The following is a 21,123-nucleotide window of genomic DNA, read 5'->3' as shown; positions in this document are numbered from 1 at the left end:
ATTTGCCACAAAGTCTCCTAATCCAGCCAACCTCCCAAAGACCATGTAGGAATCGTGGACTAAGTTACACAGCATGAAAAAAAAAATGTCCATCAAGTGATACTTGGATAAACAAAGAGGATATATACATGCAATGAAATATTACTGAGCTACAAAGAAGAATGAAGCCCTGACACCTGCTACAACATGGATAAACCTTGGAAACTTCGTGCTCAATGAAATAAACACAAAACATAAAACTTATGTGAGGTGTCTGGAATAGGCAAACCCATAGAAACGAAATAGATTAGTGGTTGCCGGGGACTGAAAGAAGACACAAAAGGGGATTGATTGCTAACGAGTACAAGATTTCTTTTTGAGGTGACAAAAATGTTCTGCAATAGTGGTGATGGCTGCATGACTTTGTATATACATTAAAACTCACTGAATGGTACACTTTAAAAATACCTATTTTGGGGATATCTGAATCACGCCGATGATAGAGTATGCAGTTCGTGATCCTGGGGTCATGAGTTTGAGCCCCAGGTTAGGGGTAGAGAGTACTTAGAAAATAAATAATACGAGTAAAATAAATATATTTTAATGGTATGTGAATTGTATCTCAATAAAGCTGTTATTTAAAGAAACAAAAGAACAGCAACAAACACGGGAGAGATTCACCACAGAACTAACAAAGATACTAAATATTAGAAGAGAAGGAAATGTGGCTGTTTGCTGCTGAGACAGCTGGAGGCAGCTGGAGATGGTGAGACGTACAGTAGCCTCGGCTGATGTTTTTAAATGGATCTAGTTCTGGCTTTGCTAACTGCTTAACCTTTCTGAGCCATGTTTTCTCATTTGCAAAAACGTGGATAAGGTTTACTTCCCAGGATTGGTATGAGGGTTCATGAGGTCACATGCACACATGCCTTGACACTCCATAATGGGGACAAATTTCCCCCTTCAGGAGGTGGTCAGGGGCCCAGTAAACTTATTTTTGGAACACGTTCTGCCTCCATCCAGGGACAACAGTGCCCATGCTTGTAGACCTTAACCACCAATCTACTTTCCTCCTCATTGCTAAATAGTCACTGAGTATCCACATAACAAAGGGGGTCATAAGACAGATTATTTTTGTTTTTTAAAAAGTGGGAAATAAGTACCTAGCTGCTCAAGAGTACCCCAGGAAGATCTGTGGTGAGTCTCTCTACTTCACAGGGTAATTTTGTCGCTGAAAGTCGTAGCACCTCGTTGGACTATCTAGTTGAGATGAAGAGAGATTTCAGAAGGACTCTTAGACATGAGAGGGTGGCAGAAATCCCTACCAGGTTATGGAAAAGCATTAATAGCAAAGGCCCTTACCTCCAGCTAACCCAGGAGCTCATCATAAAACCGGGTGTGGGCGGGGAAATCACTGCATGGGGACTGGAAGAACTGCCCCGGCCATATTGATCCTTTCACATTCCATGGAAGGCCTGCCCCGGCCTTTCTTTTCTGAAAGGTCTAAAAAGTATCCCTGAGGAAGCAAAGGAGGGAGAAACTGCTCCTAAAATCCTCCTTCCAGGGTGGTCTGCTTTGCTTACAGCTCTTGGCTCTAAGGAGGGCCCAGATTTTTGCCTGAATATTTGCTAAGGCCTCTGAGGATGGGAGAGAGCCCCACCCAACCAGGCGCACTCTCTCAGGGGATAGGACCCAGGCTGGACCTCAGAGCGTCTACCTCCAGTGGCCACAAGTCCTCTGAGAGCCTTTGGAAGGCGTTGGAGCTCGTCAAAAAAAAAAAAAGAAAAGAAAGAAAAAATTATTTGCCCTCTTGGATCGTTTAAATATTTTGAAAGCTGGGGCAGCCAAAAACTCCAAAAACTCCAAAAACTCCAAAAAAAAAAAAAAAAAAAAAAAAAAAAAAAAAAAAAAAAAAGAAATCAGTACTGGTGCCAGAGGACACTTCTGGATTTTCTAATATGGACTTCCTACTTTAGGAAGGTAGGAAACAACTGACTGATGATTTAGCAGGATAACAATGACACACAGAAGCATGGGATACATAAAGGATTATCTGTTTGGTAGTAAATTAGAATGAGCAAATAGGAGTCCCTTGAAACAAGGCAAATTTATCCATGGCATAACACCATGCCTAAAGCAGCATTTAAATGATACTCAAATGAGCAATCTGCCAAATTATATCCAGCATTATAATATTCATTAATTTAGAAAGAAAAACTTCTATTACAGTGACGCACGTGCTAACAACAGCAATAAAACCCCTCTGACACAAACACAGACAGTCCCCATTCAATTGTTATTTTTGGTTTAACAAGCCACGACTACGACTATAAATCTAGGTGAAACAAAAGGACAGAAAATACTGTGATTTCCTGGAAATCCCACAATGCAATTTCACTTTGAACTTGTAAGCACATATACCCCCATGATCTGCATACAACTGGGTGGCGTTTTGTTCTAGAAGGATGGGCCCCAATTAAAAATAATGAGGCCCGTCTCCAGCCGCCAGACCCAATTAGAGATAATGAGGACTGATAGCTCCCGAAATAGATTCATTTTTCTCTGATAGACGAATTGGGACAGGGGCCTTGGTAGGGGTCATTGGGCCAGGCCTGCCAACAAAGGATGGGTCACTCAGGCTTAAGAAGCCCTTACGAATCCAGTTATTAAATAAGGAAGTAGAATAACCCCATAAGACGTTCATCCATCAACAGACGTTCATCCATCAGCCACTTATAATCTGCTACATTCGGAGATACATTGCTTGCCAAACATTGTGTCTTTTAGTATTAAAAGTTTTTTTTTTTAAGATTTTATTTATTTATGTGACAGAGACACAGTGAGAGAGGGAACTCCAGCAGGGGGAGTGGGAGAGAGAGAAGCAGGCTTCCCACCAAGCAGGGAGCCTGATGCAGGGCTCGAACCCAGGACCCTGGGATCAGGACCTGAGCCGAAGGCAGATGTCTAACCACTGAACCACCCAGGAGCCCCAGTATTAAAACTTTCTAAGAATAACTATGTTATTTAAATGATTGTTTTTTTTTTTTTTAAAGATTTTATTTATTTATTTGACAGAGAGAGATCACAAGTAGATGGAGAGGCAGGCAGAGAGAGAGAGAGAGGGAAGCAGGCTTCCTGCTGAGCAGAGAGCCCGATGTGGGACTCGATCCCAGGACCCTGAGATCATGACCTGAGCCGAAGGCAGCGGCTTAACCCACTGAGCCACCCAGGCGCCCTAAATGATTGTTTTTAAAAAGCACCAAGAACTGTGGTTGACTTCATGTATGTCCGCGTGTTTGTGCTTATGTGGGGCACACACACATACACACATGCATACACACACAATTTGGAAGATTTATAGATTTACAGAAACGTTGCAAAAACAATAGAGGGTTTCCTCAGATCCTTCATCCAGTTTCCCCTAACAACAACATCTTACATAACCTGGCACACTGGCCACAACAAAGAAGTGAAATTAACATTACTGTCAACTAGACTCATTAGCCTGGGAATGGAAGTAGTGAGACCAAGACAGAGAGATGGGATTGGATAGGGGGTCGAGGCAGCCAGAAGTAGTGCTGGGGTTACAAACTGCGGGGGACCTGGGCAACTGGTCAGTGATGGAACTGCTCACCTGGTGGAAGAGGAGAACACTTGGATAGGTACAAGCACACAAGCAAGTTGTACCCAAGGACTCAGACTGACCTCTTTGTAAAGGCCACCGCAAGCTGATAGCACTTCTGTGTCATCTGAGGTCCTGTCTGGACAGGCCCGTGATATAAGAATGAAGAATAGTTATCAAGGATGCAATGGTCTCGTGAAAGCCTTAAAGGAGGGGGCACCTGGGTGGCTCAGTGGGTTGGGCGTCTGCCTTCGGCTGGGGTCATGATCCCAAGGTCCTGGGATTGAGCTCTAAGTTGGGGTCTCTGCTTGGCAAGGAGCCTGCTTCCCCCCTCCCTCTACTGCTGCTTCCCCTGCTTGTGTGCATGTACTCTGTCAAATAAATGAATAAAATCTTTAAAAGGAAAAAAAAAAAAAAAGAAGAAGAGGAAAGCAAGCACGCCTTAAGGGAGGAGATCCCAGGTGCTCTCAGGGTGATACATTTGGTAAGACTTCAGTGTAAATCCATCATCCACTCTTGGGTCCCCGAGCAAGATTTTAACTGCTAGTAAAATGATTTTAATATCAAAGAGATGTACTGAAAAGGTGTATTTTGTCAAAAATATTTTAATCTAGAAGAGAAAAAAGTTTTAAAAATAGGTTTGGCAGATTAGATTTCTTTCTAAAACTAGTCACCACAATAGGTCCCATTCCACCTGCTCTTCTAGATCTTTCCATTCCTCTATAAAAGATGGAGTTTAATTCTCTCTCTTGAATTTAGATGGGCCTGTGACTCACTTCTAACCAACAGAATGTGGCAGAAGGGACGCTGTGTGGCTTCTGGGGCTAGGTCAAAGACACAGTTGCCATTGACAGTCTGGCTGCCCCAGGGCTGCCATGCTGTGAGGAAGCCTAGCTATGTGGAGAGGCCACATACAGACCCTCTGAATGGTAGGGTCTTGTCCTTCCATCTATGCCAGCAAGGAGCCAGACTTCAGAGTGAATGAGTCTTCAGACACTTTGAGCCCAGCTGTCAAGTCACTCCCAACCCCAACCCTCCAGTCTTCCCAGCTGAGGTCCCAGACATCAAGGAGCAAAGACAAGACCAGCTGGGATTCATTACCCATAGAATCAGTGAGAACAAGAAAGGGAGGAGGTTTTATGCCACTAAGTTTGGGATGGCTTATTACTCCCCGGGATTAACTAAAACCATGAGAAATATATTCTCTTACTGACCTCCACCTAAATTAACCATTGCTTTCTCAACCCTGATGAACACAGAGAGGAAACCCACCTCTGATGAATTCTCATAAACAGCAAGAGGGGCGCCTGGGTGGCTCAGTGAGTTGAGCCTCTGCCTTCAGCTCAGGTCATGATCTCAGGGTCCTGGGATCGAGCCCCACATCGGGCTCTCTGCTCAGCAGGGAGCCTGCTTCCCGCTCTGTCTCACTCTGCCTGCCTCTCTGCCTACTTGTGATCCCTCTCTCTCTGTCAAATAATTAAAAAAACAAACAGCAAGAGACCTTCTAGAACATTGCTGCCTAAAGATCTGCGAACCAGCAGCGTCAACACCAACTGGGAGCACTCCAAACTGTACAATCTCAGGCCTCATTGTAGACTTACCAAACCAGAACCTGCCTTTGAATAAGATCTCCAGGTGACCAACATTCATTGTGTGAAGTGTGAGAAACTGGCCTCCCGGCCTCTGTCCCCACAGGTTGAACTGAATGCTTAAGTATCACCTTTATTTGTTCCCGAACCTATCTGTAACTGGTTAAACATGCTGTTGTAATTAAGTTATTCCTTTCAGCATCAAGCAAACTGATGAAGTTCAAGGACACAGATAGTCCTCAAAGAGAATGTAACCCAGGTGTTAATTTCCATTAAATAAGTTAAGGGGAGAAAGTTGTGAAAGATTTAGGATAAAAATCTAGAAGGATTTGACTCTAGACCATATGCTTGTGTCCTTCCCAAGTCTCTGTGTTGGAGCCCTAATCCCCAAGGTGATGATATCTGGAGGTTAACACTTCTGGGGAGGAAACTGGGTTTAGAAGAGTTCACCAGAATGCAACATCCATGGTGAGATTTGTACCCTCATAAGAAGAACAAGAATGAAAGGCTGTGTGAGCACATAGCAAGAAGATGACCTATAAAAGTCTTCGTCAAGAACCAAATCTTTTGGCACCTTGATTAGACTTCCCTAGCTCCAGAACAGTGAAAAATAAGTCTGTTCTGTAAGCCACTCAGTCCACGGTGTTTTGTCATAGCAGCCCGAGCAGACTAGCCCACATCCTGTACTCAGGGTCTTAAAGAGCAGTTTCCTGCCATATGATCCAGGAATTCCACTCCTAAGAGTATACTCAAAAGAACTGAACACAGGGACTCATGGACTCAGCTACTTATACACCCATGTTCATAATAATATTTCTTGCAAGAGCCAAAAGGTAGAAATAACCCGAGTGTCTATCAACAGATAAATAAAATATGGTATATGTATGTATGTGAACACAGACAATAGAACGAGTGAATATATATTTATATACATGTGCAATGGAACACTATTCAGCCTCAATAAGGAAGGGAAGGGGGCGCCTGGGTGGCTCAGTGGGTTAAAACCTCTGCCTTCGGCTCAGGTCATGATCTCAGGGTCCTGGGATCGAGCCCCACATCAGGCTCTCTGCTCGGCAGGGAGCCTGCTTCCCTGCCTCTCTCTCCGCCTGCCTCTCTGCCTCCTTGTGATCTCGGTCTGTCAAATAAATAAATAAAAATCTTTAAAAAATTTTTTTAAAAAGGAAGGGAAGAAAAGTCTGACAAATGCCATAATACAGATGAATCTTAAAGACATCATGCTAAGCAAAATAAGTTACAAATGGACAAATCCTGAATGATCCCACTTATAGGAGATTCCTGGAGTAGTAAAATGGGTACAGAAAGAAGAGTGCTTACCAGGGGCTGGGGAGATAGGAGATGGGAGTTAGCATGTGATGGGGACAGAGTTTCCATTTGAGAAAATGATTCCATTTTGGAGATGAATGTTGGTGATGTTTGCACAACACTGTGAATATACTGAATGCTGCATAATTGTATACTTAGAAATGATTAAGATGGTAAATTTTATGTATATCTACCACCAGTTAAAAAAATTATCTCATCCATGAAAAATCTCTCCCTATATTTATTCCTGTCTTCCTTCCAGACCTTAAGAGATTTAAAGCCTTTCTCTGTAAAACTCCTTGGCAACAATGAACTAGAAGAAAAATTAAGAAAACAATTCAACTTCAAGTAGCATCAAAAAGAATAAAATACTTATGAATAAGTGTAACCAAGGAAGTAAAAGATCTATCAGTATGCCAAAAAATTTAAGATATTAAAAGAAGTTGAACACTAGTAAGTGGAAGTGAATTCCACATTCATGGATTAGAATATTGTTAAAATAGAGGTGCCTGGGTGGCTCAGTGGGTTAAAGCCTCTGCCTTCAGCTCAGGTCATGATCTCAGAGTCCTGGGATTGAGCCCCGCATCAGGCTCTCTGCTCAGGAAGGAGCCGGCTTCCCTTCTTCTCTCTCTGCCTGCCTCTCTGCCTACTTGTGATCTCTGTCAAATAAATAAATAAAATCTTAAAAAAAAAGAATATCATTAAAATGTCCCTATAACCTAAAGGAATCTATAGGTTCAATACCATCCTTATCAAAATTCCAATGCCATTTTTCATAGATATGAAAAAAAAATCCTAAAATTTGTATGAACCGGGGGCATCTGGGTGTCTCAGTCAGTTAAGTGTCGGATTCCTGATTTTGGCTCAGGTCTTGATCTCAAGGTTCTGGGATCGAGCCCTGCACCAGACCGCACACTCAGCACAGAGTCTGCTTGTCCCTCTCCCTCTACTCCCCTCCCTGCTTGTGCTCGCTCTTGCTCTCACTCTAAAATAAAGAAAATCTTTTTAAAAAGTTGTATGAACAACAACAACAAAAAAAGAAACAAAACAAAACAAAAAAAACCCCAAAAAATCCTCAATAGCCCAGGCAATATAGAGAAACAATAAAAAAAAAAAAAAAAAAGCCAGAAGGTATTCCACTTCCAGATTTCAAACTACATTGCAAAGCTCTAGTAATCGACAGCATGGTAATGGCATAAAAACAGACACAGGTTAATGGAACAGAGAGACCAGAAATAAACTCATAAGTATATCAATTAATGAAAAAGGAGCCAATTAATGAACAATAATAGAGCCAAGAATATATAATAAATGATACTCTCTTTAATGAATGGTATTAGGAAAACTGGATAGCCACATGCAAATGAACTGGACCACTATCTTACACCATACACGAAAATCAACTAAAAATGGATTAAAGACATGAAACCATAACACTCCTAGAAGAAAAGAGGGGATCAGCTCCCTGATGTTGGTCTTAGCATGATTTTTTGAATTTGACCCCAAAAGCAAGGTATTAAGAAGAAAAACATCTGGGACTACATCAAACTAAAAAGTTTCTGCACAGCAAAGGAAACCATTAACAAAGTTAAAAGTCCACCTACAGAATGGGAAAAAAATACTTGCAAACTATGTTCAATAAGGGGATCTTATCTGAAATATCCAAAGAACCCATACAACTCAATAGCAAAAAGAAACAAAGAAAGAAAAGAAGAGAAAAAAGAAAGAAAGAAAAGAAAAGAAAAAAATGAAAAAAAAAAAATGGACACAGGACTTATATGGTCATTTTTCCAAAGAAGACATACAAATGGTCAACAGGTACATGAAAAGTTGTTCAACATGAGCGAGCATCAGGGAAATGCAAATCAAAACCCCAGTGAGATCACTTCATACCTGTAGGATGTCTATCATCAAGAAGACAAGGAATAGCAAAGGTTGATGAGAATGTAGAGAGAATGGGACCCTTGTACACTGCTGCTGAGAACATAAATTGGTGCAGCCACTGTGGGAAATAGTATGACGTCTCCTCAAGAACATAGTAGAACTACCATAGGATCCAGCAAGCCCACTCGTGGGTATATATCCAAAGGAAACAAAATCACAATCTTGAAGTGGTTCCTACACTCCTGTGTTCATTGTGTCATTCTTCACGATAGCCAAGGTACGGGAACTATCCGAGTGTCTGTCAATGGATGAATGGATAAAGAAGATGTGGGGTGTGTGTTTGGGGGGGTGTATACACACACACACACACACACACACACACACACACACACACACACACACAATGAAATATTATTCAGCCTCAGAAAAGAAGGAAATCCTGCCATTTGCAACAGCATGGATGAACCTGGAGGACATCATGCTAAGCGCAGTTATCCAGAGAAGGACAAATAAGGCATGGTATCACTTCTACATGCTATCTAGAAAAGCCAAACTCAACACAACAGTAGAAAAGTGGTTGCCAGGGTCTGAGGGGCTTGGAATATGGAGAGGTTGGTCAAAACGTATCAATTTTCACTTATAAAATGAGTAAGGTCTGAGAATCTAATGTGAAATGTGGTGACTATAGTTGGTAACACTGTTGTATAATTAAAATTTGCTGAGAGGACAACTTAAATGTTCTCACATATATAAAAAATAGGTGAGATGATTGACAGGTCAATTAACATGATGGGAGGAACTGTGCACAAAATACAGGCATGTCAAATCATCATGCTATACATTCAAGTATCTTACAACTTTGTCAGTTATACCTTAAACTAGAAACAACAACAACAACAACAACAACAATGGTTTGTATTCTTTGGCGAATTTTTTTCCTGTTAGTCTGTAACATTAAAAAAAAAAAGTAAAGTAAATATGTTATTTTATTTATGACAGAGATAGCGAGAGAGGGAACATAAGCAAGGGGAGCCGGGAGAGGGAGAAACGGGTTCCCCGAGGAGCAGAGAGCCCGATATGGGGCTTGATCTCAGGACCCTGGGATCATGACCTGAGCCAAAGGCTGACGCTTAATGACTGAGCCACCCAGGTGCCCCTAACATTTACTTTTCTTGCAGTAAGAACCTTTAACAGGAAGTCCCCACTCTTAACAGTTAACTACAGGCACTATGTTGTACTGAGCTGTAGAACGTCTTTATGTACTTCAACCTTTACATCTGGTGAGTCAAGTCCCCATGTCCCCCTCCTCCCACCCCTGGCAACCACCGGTCTACTATTCCTACAAGGTTGACTGTCTTAGGGATCTCATATGTAAAACCATGCAGTATTCGTTGCTCTGTGACTGGCTTACTCCACTTAGTGTAATGTCTTCAAGGCTGACTAATTTCTATTTACTTCTTGGTTCTTGTCACCAGTATGATGTTGTACGCTTCAAATATTTTTTAAAATCCTAATTTGTAACTTAAAAATAAAATCAGCCAAAGGTGTATGAACACCTTACACCAAACACCCCATTCGTCTACCCTCCTCTCCCACCAGGAGCCCAATCCTTTCCAGAATCTGACGGATAAATAAGGTGACAGTGACTTCACATCTGAGTTTTAAAACACCAACAAGGAATGAGATAGAGCATTCAAGAATGACTTCATCCTATCCCCAAGAACCAAAGGAGAAATTTTTTTTTTTTTTGTAAAGAAAAACAGTTAACGGACTCCCCTCATACTTAGACCACACAAGAACCTCACCAAGTGTCAGATCTCACAGAACTATCTTCTCACTGAAAGACCCTGCCTAATGCTACTGTGTCTATTTTTGTGACCTCAAAGGTCTTGGGAAAGAGAAGGAGGAAGTCTGCATCTCCCGATTCTGAGACCTAAAGGTGTGTTTGAATATGAACAGCTAGTTTTTACTTGCCTAAGAAAGGAGAGTAGACCTATAGTAGAAGATTCCAGAAACCCTTTCAATGTGCTCATATAATGTAAGCTCTAACTGTGTGCACGATCCTTCTACCCTTCATCTTCAGGGCCAAAGGGACCTTGGCTTCCATCAGCTTGTCTGCTCCTTAGGTCCCACTGCTTGGGGAAGACACCAAGATCGTCAGAAGTGGGAGGGATTGCTGACCAGGATGGTCTTCAGCTGATGGGTGCTGTTAGATTTTTAAGAGGCAAAAAACAAAGGAGCTCTAAGAGGTGTTTACTGGGACCACCAACAGGTAGGTATGTTCTTCTCACAAGTTACTTAATTTTGGTCCCCCATTCACTGTCCCTAGGGCAGTAACAAGGGGCAGCTTTGATAACAGTTACTGGCCTGACTAATGGCAGATCTGCTCTGTCGTTCGCTCGCAACATCACCCACACTGACAGCCTGGAAAGGACGTTAAAAAGGAGTACACCTACCAGACAGGTGACAGGAGAAATACAGTGACTGAACTAAACATCTAGATAGAACTTTCTGTGAGGATGGTAATGGTCTTTACCATTTACCATGTGATGGCCAATATGGTAGCCATGAGCCACAATGGGACCAACAAGCACTTGAGATGGGGCTAGTATGGCAACTTTCCTTTAAATTGTTAAATTTTGGGGCACCTGGGTGGCTCAGTGGGTTAAAGCCTCTGCCTTCAGCTCAGGTCATGATCCCAGGGTCCTGGGATCGAGCCCCGCATCGGGCTCTCTGCTTAGCAGGGAGCCTGCTTCCCTTCCTCTCTCTCTCTGCCTGCCTCTCTGCCTACTTGTGATCTCTGTCTGCCAAATAAATAAATAAAATCTTAAAAAAAATAAATTGTTAAATTTTAAAGAGCCCCATATGGCTAGTGATTACCATATTGGACAGTGAAGGTCTAGAAAATTTTCTTTACTTTTTTTTTTTTTTTTTAAAGATTTTATTTATTTGACAGGGAGAGAGAGATCACAAGTAGGCAGAGAGAGGGGGAAACAGGCTCCCCGCTAATCAGAGAGCCCAATGCGGGGCTTGATCCCAGGACCCTGAGATCATGACCTGAGCCAAAGGCAGAGGCTTAACCCACTGAGCCACCCAGGCGCTCTAGACAATTTTCTTTTTAATCTGTTTCCTTTCTTCCCTAGTCTTTCAGTAGACCAGTGGTTCTTGGCCAAGACAAGTTGCTTCCTGAAACCCAGGGGACATTAATGTCTGAGGACATTTTTGGTTGTCCTAATAGGGGGAGGCATGCTAAGGGCATGTGGTAGGGAGGCCAGCGATATGGCTAAACATCCTACAATTTACAGGACGCCCCCCACCCCGAAGAATCATTGAGGGGAGCCTCAATGGCTCAGTCAGTTAAATGTCTGACTCTTGGTTTCAGCTCAGGTCCTGATCTCAGAGTCGTGGGATCTGCGTTCAGTGCAGAGTCTGCTTGTCCCTCTCCCTCTACTCCTCCCCTTGCCCTCTCTCTCTTCCAGAAATAAAATCTTAAAAAAAAAAAAAAAATCATCAAGCACAAATGTCCATAGTACCAAGGCTAAGAACCCAACCACGAGCCTTTTTTTATGATAAGGAAATGCTTTCCTAGTTTGTAGCTCTCCTATGCATTTCCTTGATTAAAAAAGCAAACAAACTTAAATTGAGGTAAACATAGAACATAAAATTTACCATATTATGTTTGCTCCAGTTCGGTGGTGCTAAGGACATTTGCATCATTGTGCAACAAATCTTTAGAACTTTTTCGTCTTTCAAAATGGAAATTCTATGCCCATGAAACAGTAACCCTCCATTCCTGCCCCCACCCCCGGCCCCCAACAAACACCATTCTGTTTTCTGTCACTGTGAATTGGACTATTCTAGGTTAGAAGCGGACTAGAAGAGGGATCTAGCATAGAAGAGGAATCCTACATCATTTATGTTTTTGTGACTGGGCTTATTTAGGAAAATGTCCTCAGGGTTTTTCCTGGATGTAGCCCGTGTTGGAATTTTCTTCCTTCTTTTTTTTTTTTTTTAAACTTTTAAAAAAAAAATTTTTTTTTTTAAATTTTCTTCCTTCTTAAGGCTGAGTGTTCCCTTGTGCAACCACACCGTATTAATCCACTTCTCCACTACTGGGCACTCAGGGTGCGTCCACCTCTCAGCTATCGACATCCTACGGCTACAAACAGCGAGGTGTCATTTACTTGATTTCAAATGAATGGTTTTGGAAACATTTTACATTTACAGAAAAATTGCAATGATACAGAGACCTCCCATATAACCTCCCTAGTACCCCCCCCCCATCCTTTCACATTACAAAGGTGCATTTGTCAGAGCCATGGTGGTACATTTTTATAAATAGACTCCAGAATTGATTCAGATTTTATCCCCTCCCCCCCACTATGTCCTTTTCTTCCTCTAGGATCCAACCCAGGATACCACGCAGCCTTAGTTACCATGTCCTATGCAGTCCCCTTTGGTCTGGGACAGTTTCTCATACTTCTGCTGTTTTTCAGGACCATGACAGTTTCGAAGGGTACTGATCTGGTATTTTGTAGAATGAGCCTCAGTTTGGGATTTTCTAATGTTCTAATGAGTAGTCTGAAGTTACAGGTTTTGTAGGACGGGGCGAAGTGCCTTCTCATCCCATCACATCCTATCAGGGGGTGCATGGGATCCCCAGGGCATCACAGCCAACATTAACCTTCATCACTTGGTCAAGGTCATCTATGTGCCAGGCTGCTCCACTGTCAAGTTACTATTTCCCTCTCTAAATCCTGCAAGTTGGAGGGCGGGTCGCTAAGACCAGCTCAACAGTGAAGGGGAAGTGGGAAATTGTACCCCACCTCCAGGAGATGGAGGTCATCTGTGTACAGTAATTGGGATTCTTCTGAAAGGAATATTTGTCTCTCATACATTTATCTATGTCTTCCATCATTTATATCGGAATGTACTCATGGATATTTAGCTTACACTGTGGGTTAAAAATCAAAGTTTCTCAGCTTTGGCCAATCCTTCCTTTTTTTTTCCCCCTCCATTTTTCTCTATTTTTTTACCATGTTCAGTTAGCTAACATATAGCACATCATTAGTTTTGGATGTGGTGTGCAGCAATTCATTAGTTGTGTGTAACGCCCAGTGCTCATCACATGTGACCTCCTTAACCCCTTCCCCCCACCCCACCGCCCCTTTTTGTAAAGAGAAAGAGAAAAGCACTCGATACGTGCACAAACGGGACGGGTGTGTGTGGGGGGGTAGGTGGGAGGGGGAAGGGTGGAGCCAAGGGAGAGGGAGGGAGGGAGGGATTCTCAAGCAGCTCCACACTGGGCATGGAGGCTGACCCAGGGCTCGATCTCAAGACCCTGAGAGCACAACCTCAGCTGAAATCAAGAGTCTGTTGATGAACTATTGAGTGACCCAGGCCCCCCAGCCAATCCTTCCTTTTTAAAGGAGGGTATCACCAACCAGATCCTTGATATCGGATGCCATAAGGGGTCTCAAAGCTGATAAAACAGACTTTCTCCAAGGAATGAGCCTTGCCTCCATATTCCTACTGTGACAAAGGTCACACTGGTCATTCTTAACAAGCTGTTCTCCAACCCAGCTCCTAGGAGTCAAGACTAAAATAAGAGCCAGTTGCAAATCACCTCTGGAATTATCCTGAGACGCTTACAAGCGTCCCCTCAAGATGGGGCTGTAACACCCTCCTGGGAGAGTCATTAATGGGTCCGATAGAGAGCACATGGTCATTAGCACTCAGCTAGCCCATCGGGGCCACAAATCCCTGGGTTCAGGAAAAGCAATAAAACCAATCTGGGGTCCATTTGCCTAAAAGCAAAAACGGTTTCTCTAGACAAAGACAACAACCACTTAGACTCCACTCCCGTTTGCTCCGTTTGCTCCGAGCACTGTTGACAAAACAATGTCTTAATAAAGAATATTTGAGATAAAACACTCATTCGGGTAAAGGGGTTTTGTTTTGGAGAAACAAGCCCTAGAAAGCCAAGACAATTGTATTAAATTCTTTGAAGCATCCAGCTTTTTGGTTTTCTTCTGAGACAACTTGTCCCCCCCCCCCACCCCCAACTTGTTCTTTTTTAATAGGAATATTTCTTACTTTTGCATTTAAAAATCAAAGTTGAAAAAAAACAAACAAAAAAATAAAAATCAAAGTTGAGATGTGGGAGGGGACTTCTAGGCATGGATCTAGAAGTTGCATATGAATCTAAATTGCCATTGTGATGGCCATTTTCATTTTTAAAATTTACTGAGTTGTTTTCAAATCTGTAGTTTCAAAGAGATCGGGGTTAGTCGCTGAATCAGTTCAGAGTCCCAGGCATATGACTGGGTGGTCGTTTACTGTACCATGGTCCGTAGTCACAGTACTCATACTATGTGTACACGTACCCTGTTTTCTTAGCATGCATGTCATGGGGTTCACAGTCAGGAGCTCTGCCAAAGGGGTTTCAAACTCTGGGGCACTGTACTTAGGGGTGCTTTCCATTTCGGGGACAGATTCATTTCTGAAGTGCAGAGCCCTCCCTGGCCCCCAGTCCACATGCAGAACAAATTTCTTCCCGGAGCAGCAGGTACTGGTTCTGATAATGAGCTTTCTTGCCTGGGCACATCTGCCAAATTCCCGCTGCACACCCTACTGTGAAATCGCTCTTTCAACAAATTCTAATGGAATTTAGAAGGGTTGAAGGGAAGCCCAGGGAGACAACACTTGGTAGGTTTCAAAGCACAGAGGGTGCGCTGCAGAATCTCACACAGGCTAGGTGATCGAACAGGCATTCTTTGGAACGGAGAGTCCCAAACAAGTCAGGCGCTAGGACCTCCACCGTATTCTCCAAGCTAAAGCTGCAGAGGTCTTTTTGTCCGTTATACCCATGCATGTAATCAGTGATTGTTCCTATTGTAAATCCCAGATTCACCATCTGTATGCTCCAAAGGGTTGGGTGATTGTTACTACCCCATCCCTATGGGATTAATCTGCAATTTCACACTAAATGATTTTTAAGTATAATTTGTTACAATGATACAACATTACCATTTCTAAAACAAACAGCTGGGATTGTTACCTTGCAATAAAAAGCAGAGAGTGTCTACAAAGTGCTATATTTGAACAAGTGTATGTGTCATTCTGTTTTACAATCACTTCGCTTTAGACACAAGTGGGGAGAGATATGGGGGGGAAAAAAAGAAAGAAGGAAACAAACAACAGTCCAGAGCCTTGGGAAGGGGCTTTTAGTAAGTGAGAATGCTGTTTTTTGTTACTGGGGAACAGGATCTAAACATGAAATAGTGGTACTTGGAGTTCCCTGAACCATCCTTTAAAACCATTCAGGGTTGTTTGGTGTTTGCAAGAGAGAGCCGCTTGCAGTGAAAAAACTGGAGCTTGGATTCTCTGTTGAACAATGAACTATTAAAGGTCTTTTTTGCCCACAGGAAGATCAACCCCCTCCCTCCCAAATCAGTCTGTAGTATTAAAAAGAGCTGGCGTGAAGCATGCAGAATATTCCTTTTAAAAAGGCACACTCCCCGCCCATGTCTTAATTATACAAAAGGTATTACTCCAAATGTTGTATCTGTCCATTTCAAAATATATTACCCCCCAAATGAGTATGTATTTGAAATAAGTTTAACCAAAGTGAGGATTCCAAATATTTTCAACTATTTTCCTAAGGATGAAGCCTTTCCATCAGATTAAAACAAATATATCAAATTCATTTTTCCTATACTTTTGTGGGGGGGGGGGGGTCCTAAATATTCCGTTTGGGTTCAGACGGTTGAGAAGTTAGATACGGTTATTTTTATTTTTTTTTAGATACGGTTATTTAAAGGAGTTATAAAGCGGTCTGTACATTGCGCTTTCCAGTGTGCTCAATTCCATGTCTTTTTATCTAGCCTATAAATGGAGTGTATGGCCTCTATGGGGCCAGTGTGAAGACCAGCAATTCCCTGGCATGTAGCTGTGTCCTTACCACTGGGACCCGCTTTGTCCCAAGCCATGCATCCTAAGAAGAGAGGCCTAAAATACGCTGCCCATGAGAAGCCACTTAGTGCAGGAAAGTACAAGGGAGGGTTCCATAAACAACTTCTTCCCCATCCCCTGGTGTGGTCAGACTGAACAGATCAAGTAAACCAAATCAAAGTGAGTGCCTCATCTCTCCTATGCGTGCAGTAATGCTAAGGACACAGTACTGTAAGGACTGAGCTGGATGGGCAAAGCACATTGCTGAGGAGAGGAAGTGCAGAAAAAGGGTAGATTATTTTTATTAGCTACTGATAATCCTCCTCAGGTTTTAATGGCAACGTGGGTGCATACGCGCACGGACACACACATTTTGTTTTTGTCTTCACTCTAAGAAAAATAACAAAAAAAAAACATATTCAAAGTCAAATGGTAAAGACCTAGACGTTACGGTTGAGCAATAAGGAGTGGTCAGACCTGTGGCAAATTGAAGAGCATAGAGCCATCCCTCTAACTGGGGGCAGCTACGTTCAGTCCCAGCCGATGACTACCTCATGGGCTTGTTGGCTTCATGTGGCCAACTTTTCTGATTTGTCAAGAAAAGCTGGAAATCCCAGCTGGAAGGATTTTTAAATGCTGGCTTCTAATTCAAGTGGTTTGGGGTTTTTTTTTAATTTTTTCAAATTTTTATTGGTTTTTAAAGTCCTTGAGCCAAACGAAGCCTGTCAGTGGCTGAATGTGGCTTGCACACCACTGGTTCAGGATCTCTGATAGACACCATTAGAAAAAGACAAAACATATCATGTAGGATTGCAGGTTAACTGCACCTGTAACATAGGTCTAGTGGTGAGAGCAATGGGACAGGCACAATGAGTAACTGCCACAGGAGCCACCAAGTGGCCAGATTAAATCAATTCTGGAATTTAGGGACAACACAGCTTTCCCCAAATGGTGATTGTCCAGGGGGATTTACTCATGGAATGAAGGTAGGGGCTTATTCGGTACGATTATGGATTGGGGCAGAAGGCAAAGACCTTAAATATATCTTCATACCCAACACAGCACGGTCTGGAGGGCCCATAATGGAAATGCTCCCTGGAAGCCAGAATAAGTCTGTGTCTAGCCCTTCAGATCACTAGAGAACAGCTACATTCAGACTTGGCTTTTCAAAATTTGAGACCTCCCCCCCAGAGCAACTCAACCGATTCCTCACTTTTTTCCAGAAGAATGCAGCTACTGAACAAGAAGTACCTTTAGAAACATTAAGCCAGGGCCCCTGGGTGGCTCAGTGGGTTAAAGCCTCTGCCTTCGGCGCAGGTCATGATCCCAGGGTCCTGGGATCGAGCCCCACATCGGGCTCTCTGCTCAGCAGGGAGCCTGCTCCCTCACCCCCCCACACACCCTCTGCCTACTTGTGATCTCTGTTAAATAAATAAAATCTTTTTTTTTTTTTTTTAAAGGCAAGAGCAGAAACACGGAGCAAAGCTCCTACAACTTGCTTGATGCACATTTGACAGTCACACTAACAGGCATAATATGTATTTCTTAGTTACTAACAACCTTTCTGAAGAGTAGGACGGGACAGTGGTGGAACTGGGTGTGGGCAGAGGCAGGAGATCACACAGATAGGAAAACGTCATAGTATTCCCTTTCTGGAAACACTGGAGGGTTTGGCGTCCTTTTATTAAATGAGATGCCGGACAAAATTATAACCAGCAGTTCCTCTATGAACGCGCTCCCAAAGAGAACCATAATACACATATCAATCAGGCTAACAGGAGCAGAGATCAATGACTAGCGTACTTTCATGTTTCACACGAAAACAACAAATTCTGTGCTCCCATCTTCAAAAACGGCATTCAGATATGGAACAGTGGCTTCACAGTGCTGAAGAACCCACCTCTTAGGAAATCATCAGAAGTGACTTTTTAAGTGTGGCCTCGAGCCTAGGGGAGTAAAGACTGGGTATGTTTTCTGTTGAGAACTTTCTGATAAGAAAATGCCACTTGACTAGTTTCTAACAATGGACAGGGCGGGAGAGTGGGGGGGGGTGACAACACTTTTTAAAGCCTGAAAATCTCCAGATTGTCAACTACGTTCCAGACGCAGCTCAGGACACGGTGGTCTCAAGGATCTATTTGTGGTATAATCATTTACGAGACGAAGAAAACAAAACACCTTGAGCTTTCTTCTTCATAGATGGTCCTGTGGTTCAGAGAGTGAACCACAGTCAGAGTGGAAGAAAGAGAAATGATGATTGCTACAAACTGTGTAATCCTGACCATGTTTCCTTTCTCTCCCTACTGTCGGAAACTCCGAACAATAAGCAAAGTGAAAGTCAAAATTGAGGGATTAAAGAAGAAATGGTCAGGGCCCCATAACAGAAAAGATCAGGCTGCTTGAGCAAACAGAAGCCGCATTAAACCTGTTGAGTGAATTAATAGTTTTTAATCCTTTAAAACAAACACTAAATCATATAGTGCACACAAGAAACTGGTCCTCCCAGGTATGAGCGAGTTGGTTTTAAGCAGGTCATTAACCTCATAAACAAATATTTTGCACATAGCCATAGGCACCTTAACTCCGAGCAGACTGGAAAACTGACTGTACTGCTGAGCTATCAAAATTTATCAGAGGCCCAGATGACAGCATTTTCCACTACATCAACCCAGAGAGTAAGCAGAAAAGCCAGATACCTGTTGTTTGTTCTCTCCCGCAGATTTTCTGTAAAAATCAGGGGTCTGGTGAACGGGGTGTCTGTTGAGCCTTTCGGAAATCTCCTAGCAGAGAAGCAGATATGTTTGCAAAGTCAGGAGTGATCTAAGACGCTCCGGACGCAGAAGCAAATGATAAGGAGCTAAAACACCATGGACACCAGTGAATTTCATGCCCTTTCATTTAAAGAAGGGCGTTGGCCTATCACCTACTACAGGTGCCCACACTTACTTCATCGCAGAATCACGTGGGACACTTGTTGAACATAGATTCCCCAGCTCTTCCCTGTTATGGTTTTAATTTCCACCCAGGTGACTCTTATAATTCAACAGGCTTGAGAAATGCCATATATTTATAAAAGGGGAAAATGCATTAATGTAACAAAAGAAGGGTTTCTGCTAAGTTACCCATGCACTCAACTGTAGGTGTTGGAGAGGCAATATTTTCAACAACCATTCCTGAAGCTAAGAACTTAAAATGTCAATCTTTAGTAAAATAGCCACCATTCCCAGCCAAAAGTCCAGGCAGAGCAGCCAAATTCTCCAAGGAAAAGGGAGGTTTTTGAGGACTGCCCAGAGGACCCTGAATCTCTCTCTCTCTCTTTTTTTTTTGGTCTTTTAATGAAGGGTCCCTTCCTGTCTTTTCCATAGTGCATGACTGATGCCTTTTACTTAAAAAGCTTTACTAAATCTGTCAACTTGCAGAAGACTTTCCAAACTGCTCTAAAGATAAAAAATTCTACCTTAGTGAAAAGGGCTGTCATCTCAAAAGGAGGTTGTGAGGTCACCTCCATTTACATACAACTCCATTAAGGATTAACAGAAAGAAACTTGAATACTTTGAATTCTTACAACTTAACCTTCAAATTAATTATTGGTCACGAATTATAGGTCACTAAGGGATACTCAAAGCGAAGTCAACGACCTTTAGAAGCAAGCAAAATGCAAAACGTGAATCTATATAGGTCGGAGAGAAATGAAAACTTAGTGTTTCAGGACCGTGACCTTAACTAACATCTGTAAACTCCACTCTTTCCCCCTAGAGAATGCAAGCTGATCTATTTACTCCTGGCAGAGAAGAATGGAGTAAGGGCGCCCAGGTGCTAAAAGAAAACCATTCAGAAGGACGTGGACCAGCGCCAAGGTCACAGCCCACTTGAATGAGAAATGAAATCCAGGTTCATCCAGCCTAGGGAGACCTGGCTCCTTCCTGGACGCAAGCGCCAGTTAGGAAAGCCTTCCCAACCACGGATCTGGAGACGCGGCCCGCTGCGGGATATATATTCAAGAAGCACTGGATGCCGGGCCTGGGGCCCGGCTCGGCCAGGGCGGCACAAACTTGTGCCCACGTGCAAGGGCTGGAGCCATGGCGTCTCGGCACTCTGGGTTCGAATCCTAGTTCTGCCAGGTCCTGGCCGTGCCCGCCCCTGCCCACCAGGGACAGCTCAGAGCTTCGGGTTCGCCATAGGCACAAAGGGGACCGTCCTGTCTCCCAAAGGGCTGGAGTGCAGAATAAACGAAGGGACAGAAACCTGTAAGGAACTCAATCAAGGGTGACCGTGACGATGATGAATGTCGTGACTCGGGCAAATTCTTCCAGCGGAGGCTGGAAGAGCGCGAGCGCCGGAAACGTAGACTTTCTTAGGGGATAGAGCTAACTCCAGCCCCTAGCAGGGGGCTGCGGGGACCTTTGTCCGCGAGCGTCCCGCCCGCCGCCCGCGGTCCGCGCCACCTTTCCCGCGGCGGGCGCCGGGCGGGGCGGGGCTGCCGGCGGCGCGGGCCCGGCGGCGGGGAAGGCGGGAGCGCGGGCGCACCGGCGGGCCGCAGTCCCCAACGGCTCGGCAGGCTCGGCTCGCCGCCCCGAAGCAGCCGCGCGCGCTCCGGGCCGACTCACTCTCCACGCGGGGCGGGGGTTGGGGGCGCGCGGCGCGCAGAACCCGGCGCCCTCCACCCCCGGCCCCCGCGCTGTGCCCGTCCTCCCTCCCCCGCGGCCCCGGCAGGTGGAGGCGCCCAGCGCGAGCGCTCCCGGCCCCTCAGCCCCCGCCCGCCAACCCGCGGG

At 43.8% G+C, this 21,123-nt stretch overlaps 1 protein-coding gene across 1 annotated transcript in view; it reads right to left on the bottom strand.

Moving 5' to 3' along the window:
• Positions 1-20,302, bottom strand: part of MYO1H (myosin IH) — a 104,336-nt gene extending 84,034 nt beyond the window's left edge. Inside the window, exons 1-2 of the mRNA XM_047697180.1 lie at positions 20,221-20,302; positions 19,047-19,130 (exon numbers count right to left, since the gene is read on the bottom strand). The gene's annotated coding sequence lies outside the window, so the exon portion shown is untranslated. The remainder of the gene's footprint in view (positions 1-19,046; positions 19,131-20,220) is intronic.
• Between the last annotated feature and the right edge of the window lie 821 nt (positions 20,303-21,123).

This window comes from Lutra lutra, chromosome 12 (genome assembly GCF_902655055.1).
Source record: "Lutra lutra chromosome 12, mLutLut1.2, whole genome shotgun sequence".
NCBI lineage: Eukaryota > Metazoa > Chordata > Mammalia > Carnivora > Mustelidae > Lutra > Lutra lutra.
This window is presented reverse-complemented; position numbering and strand designations above follow the sequence as displayed.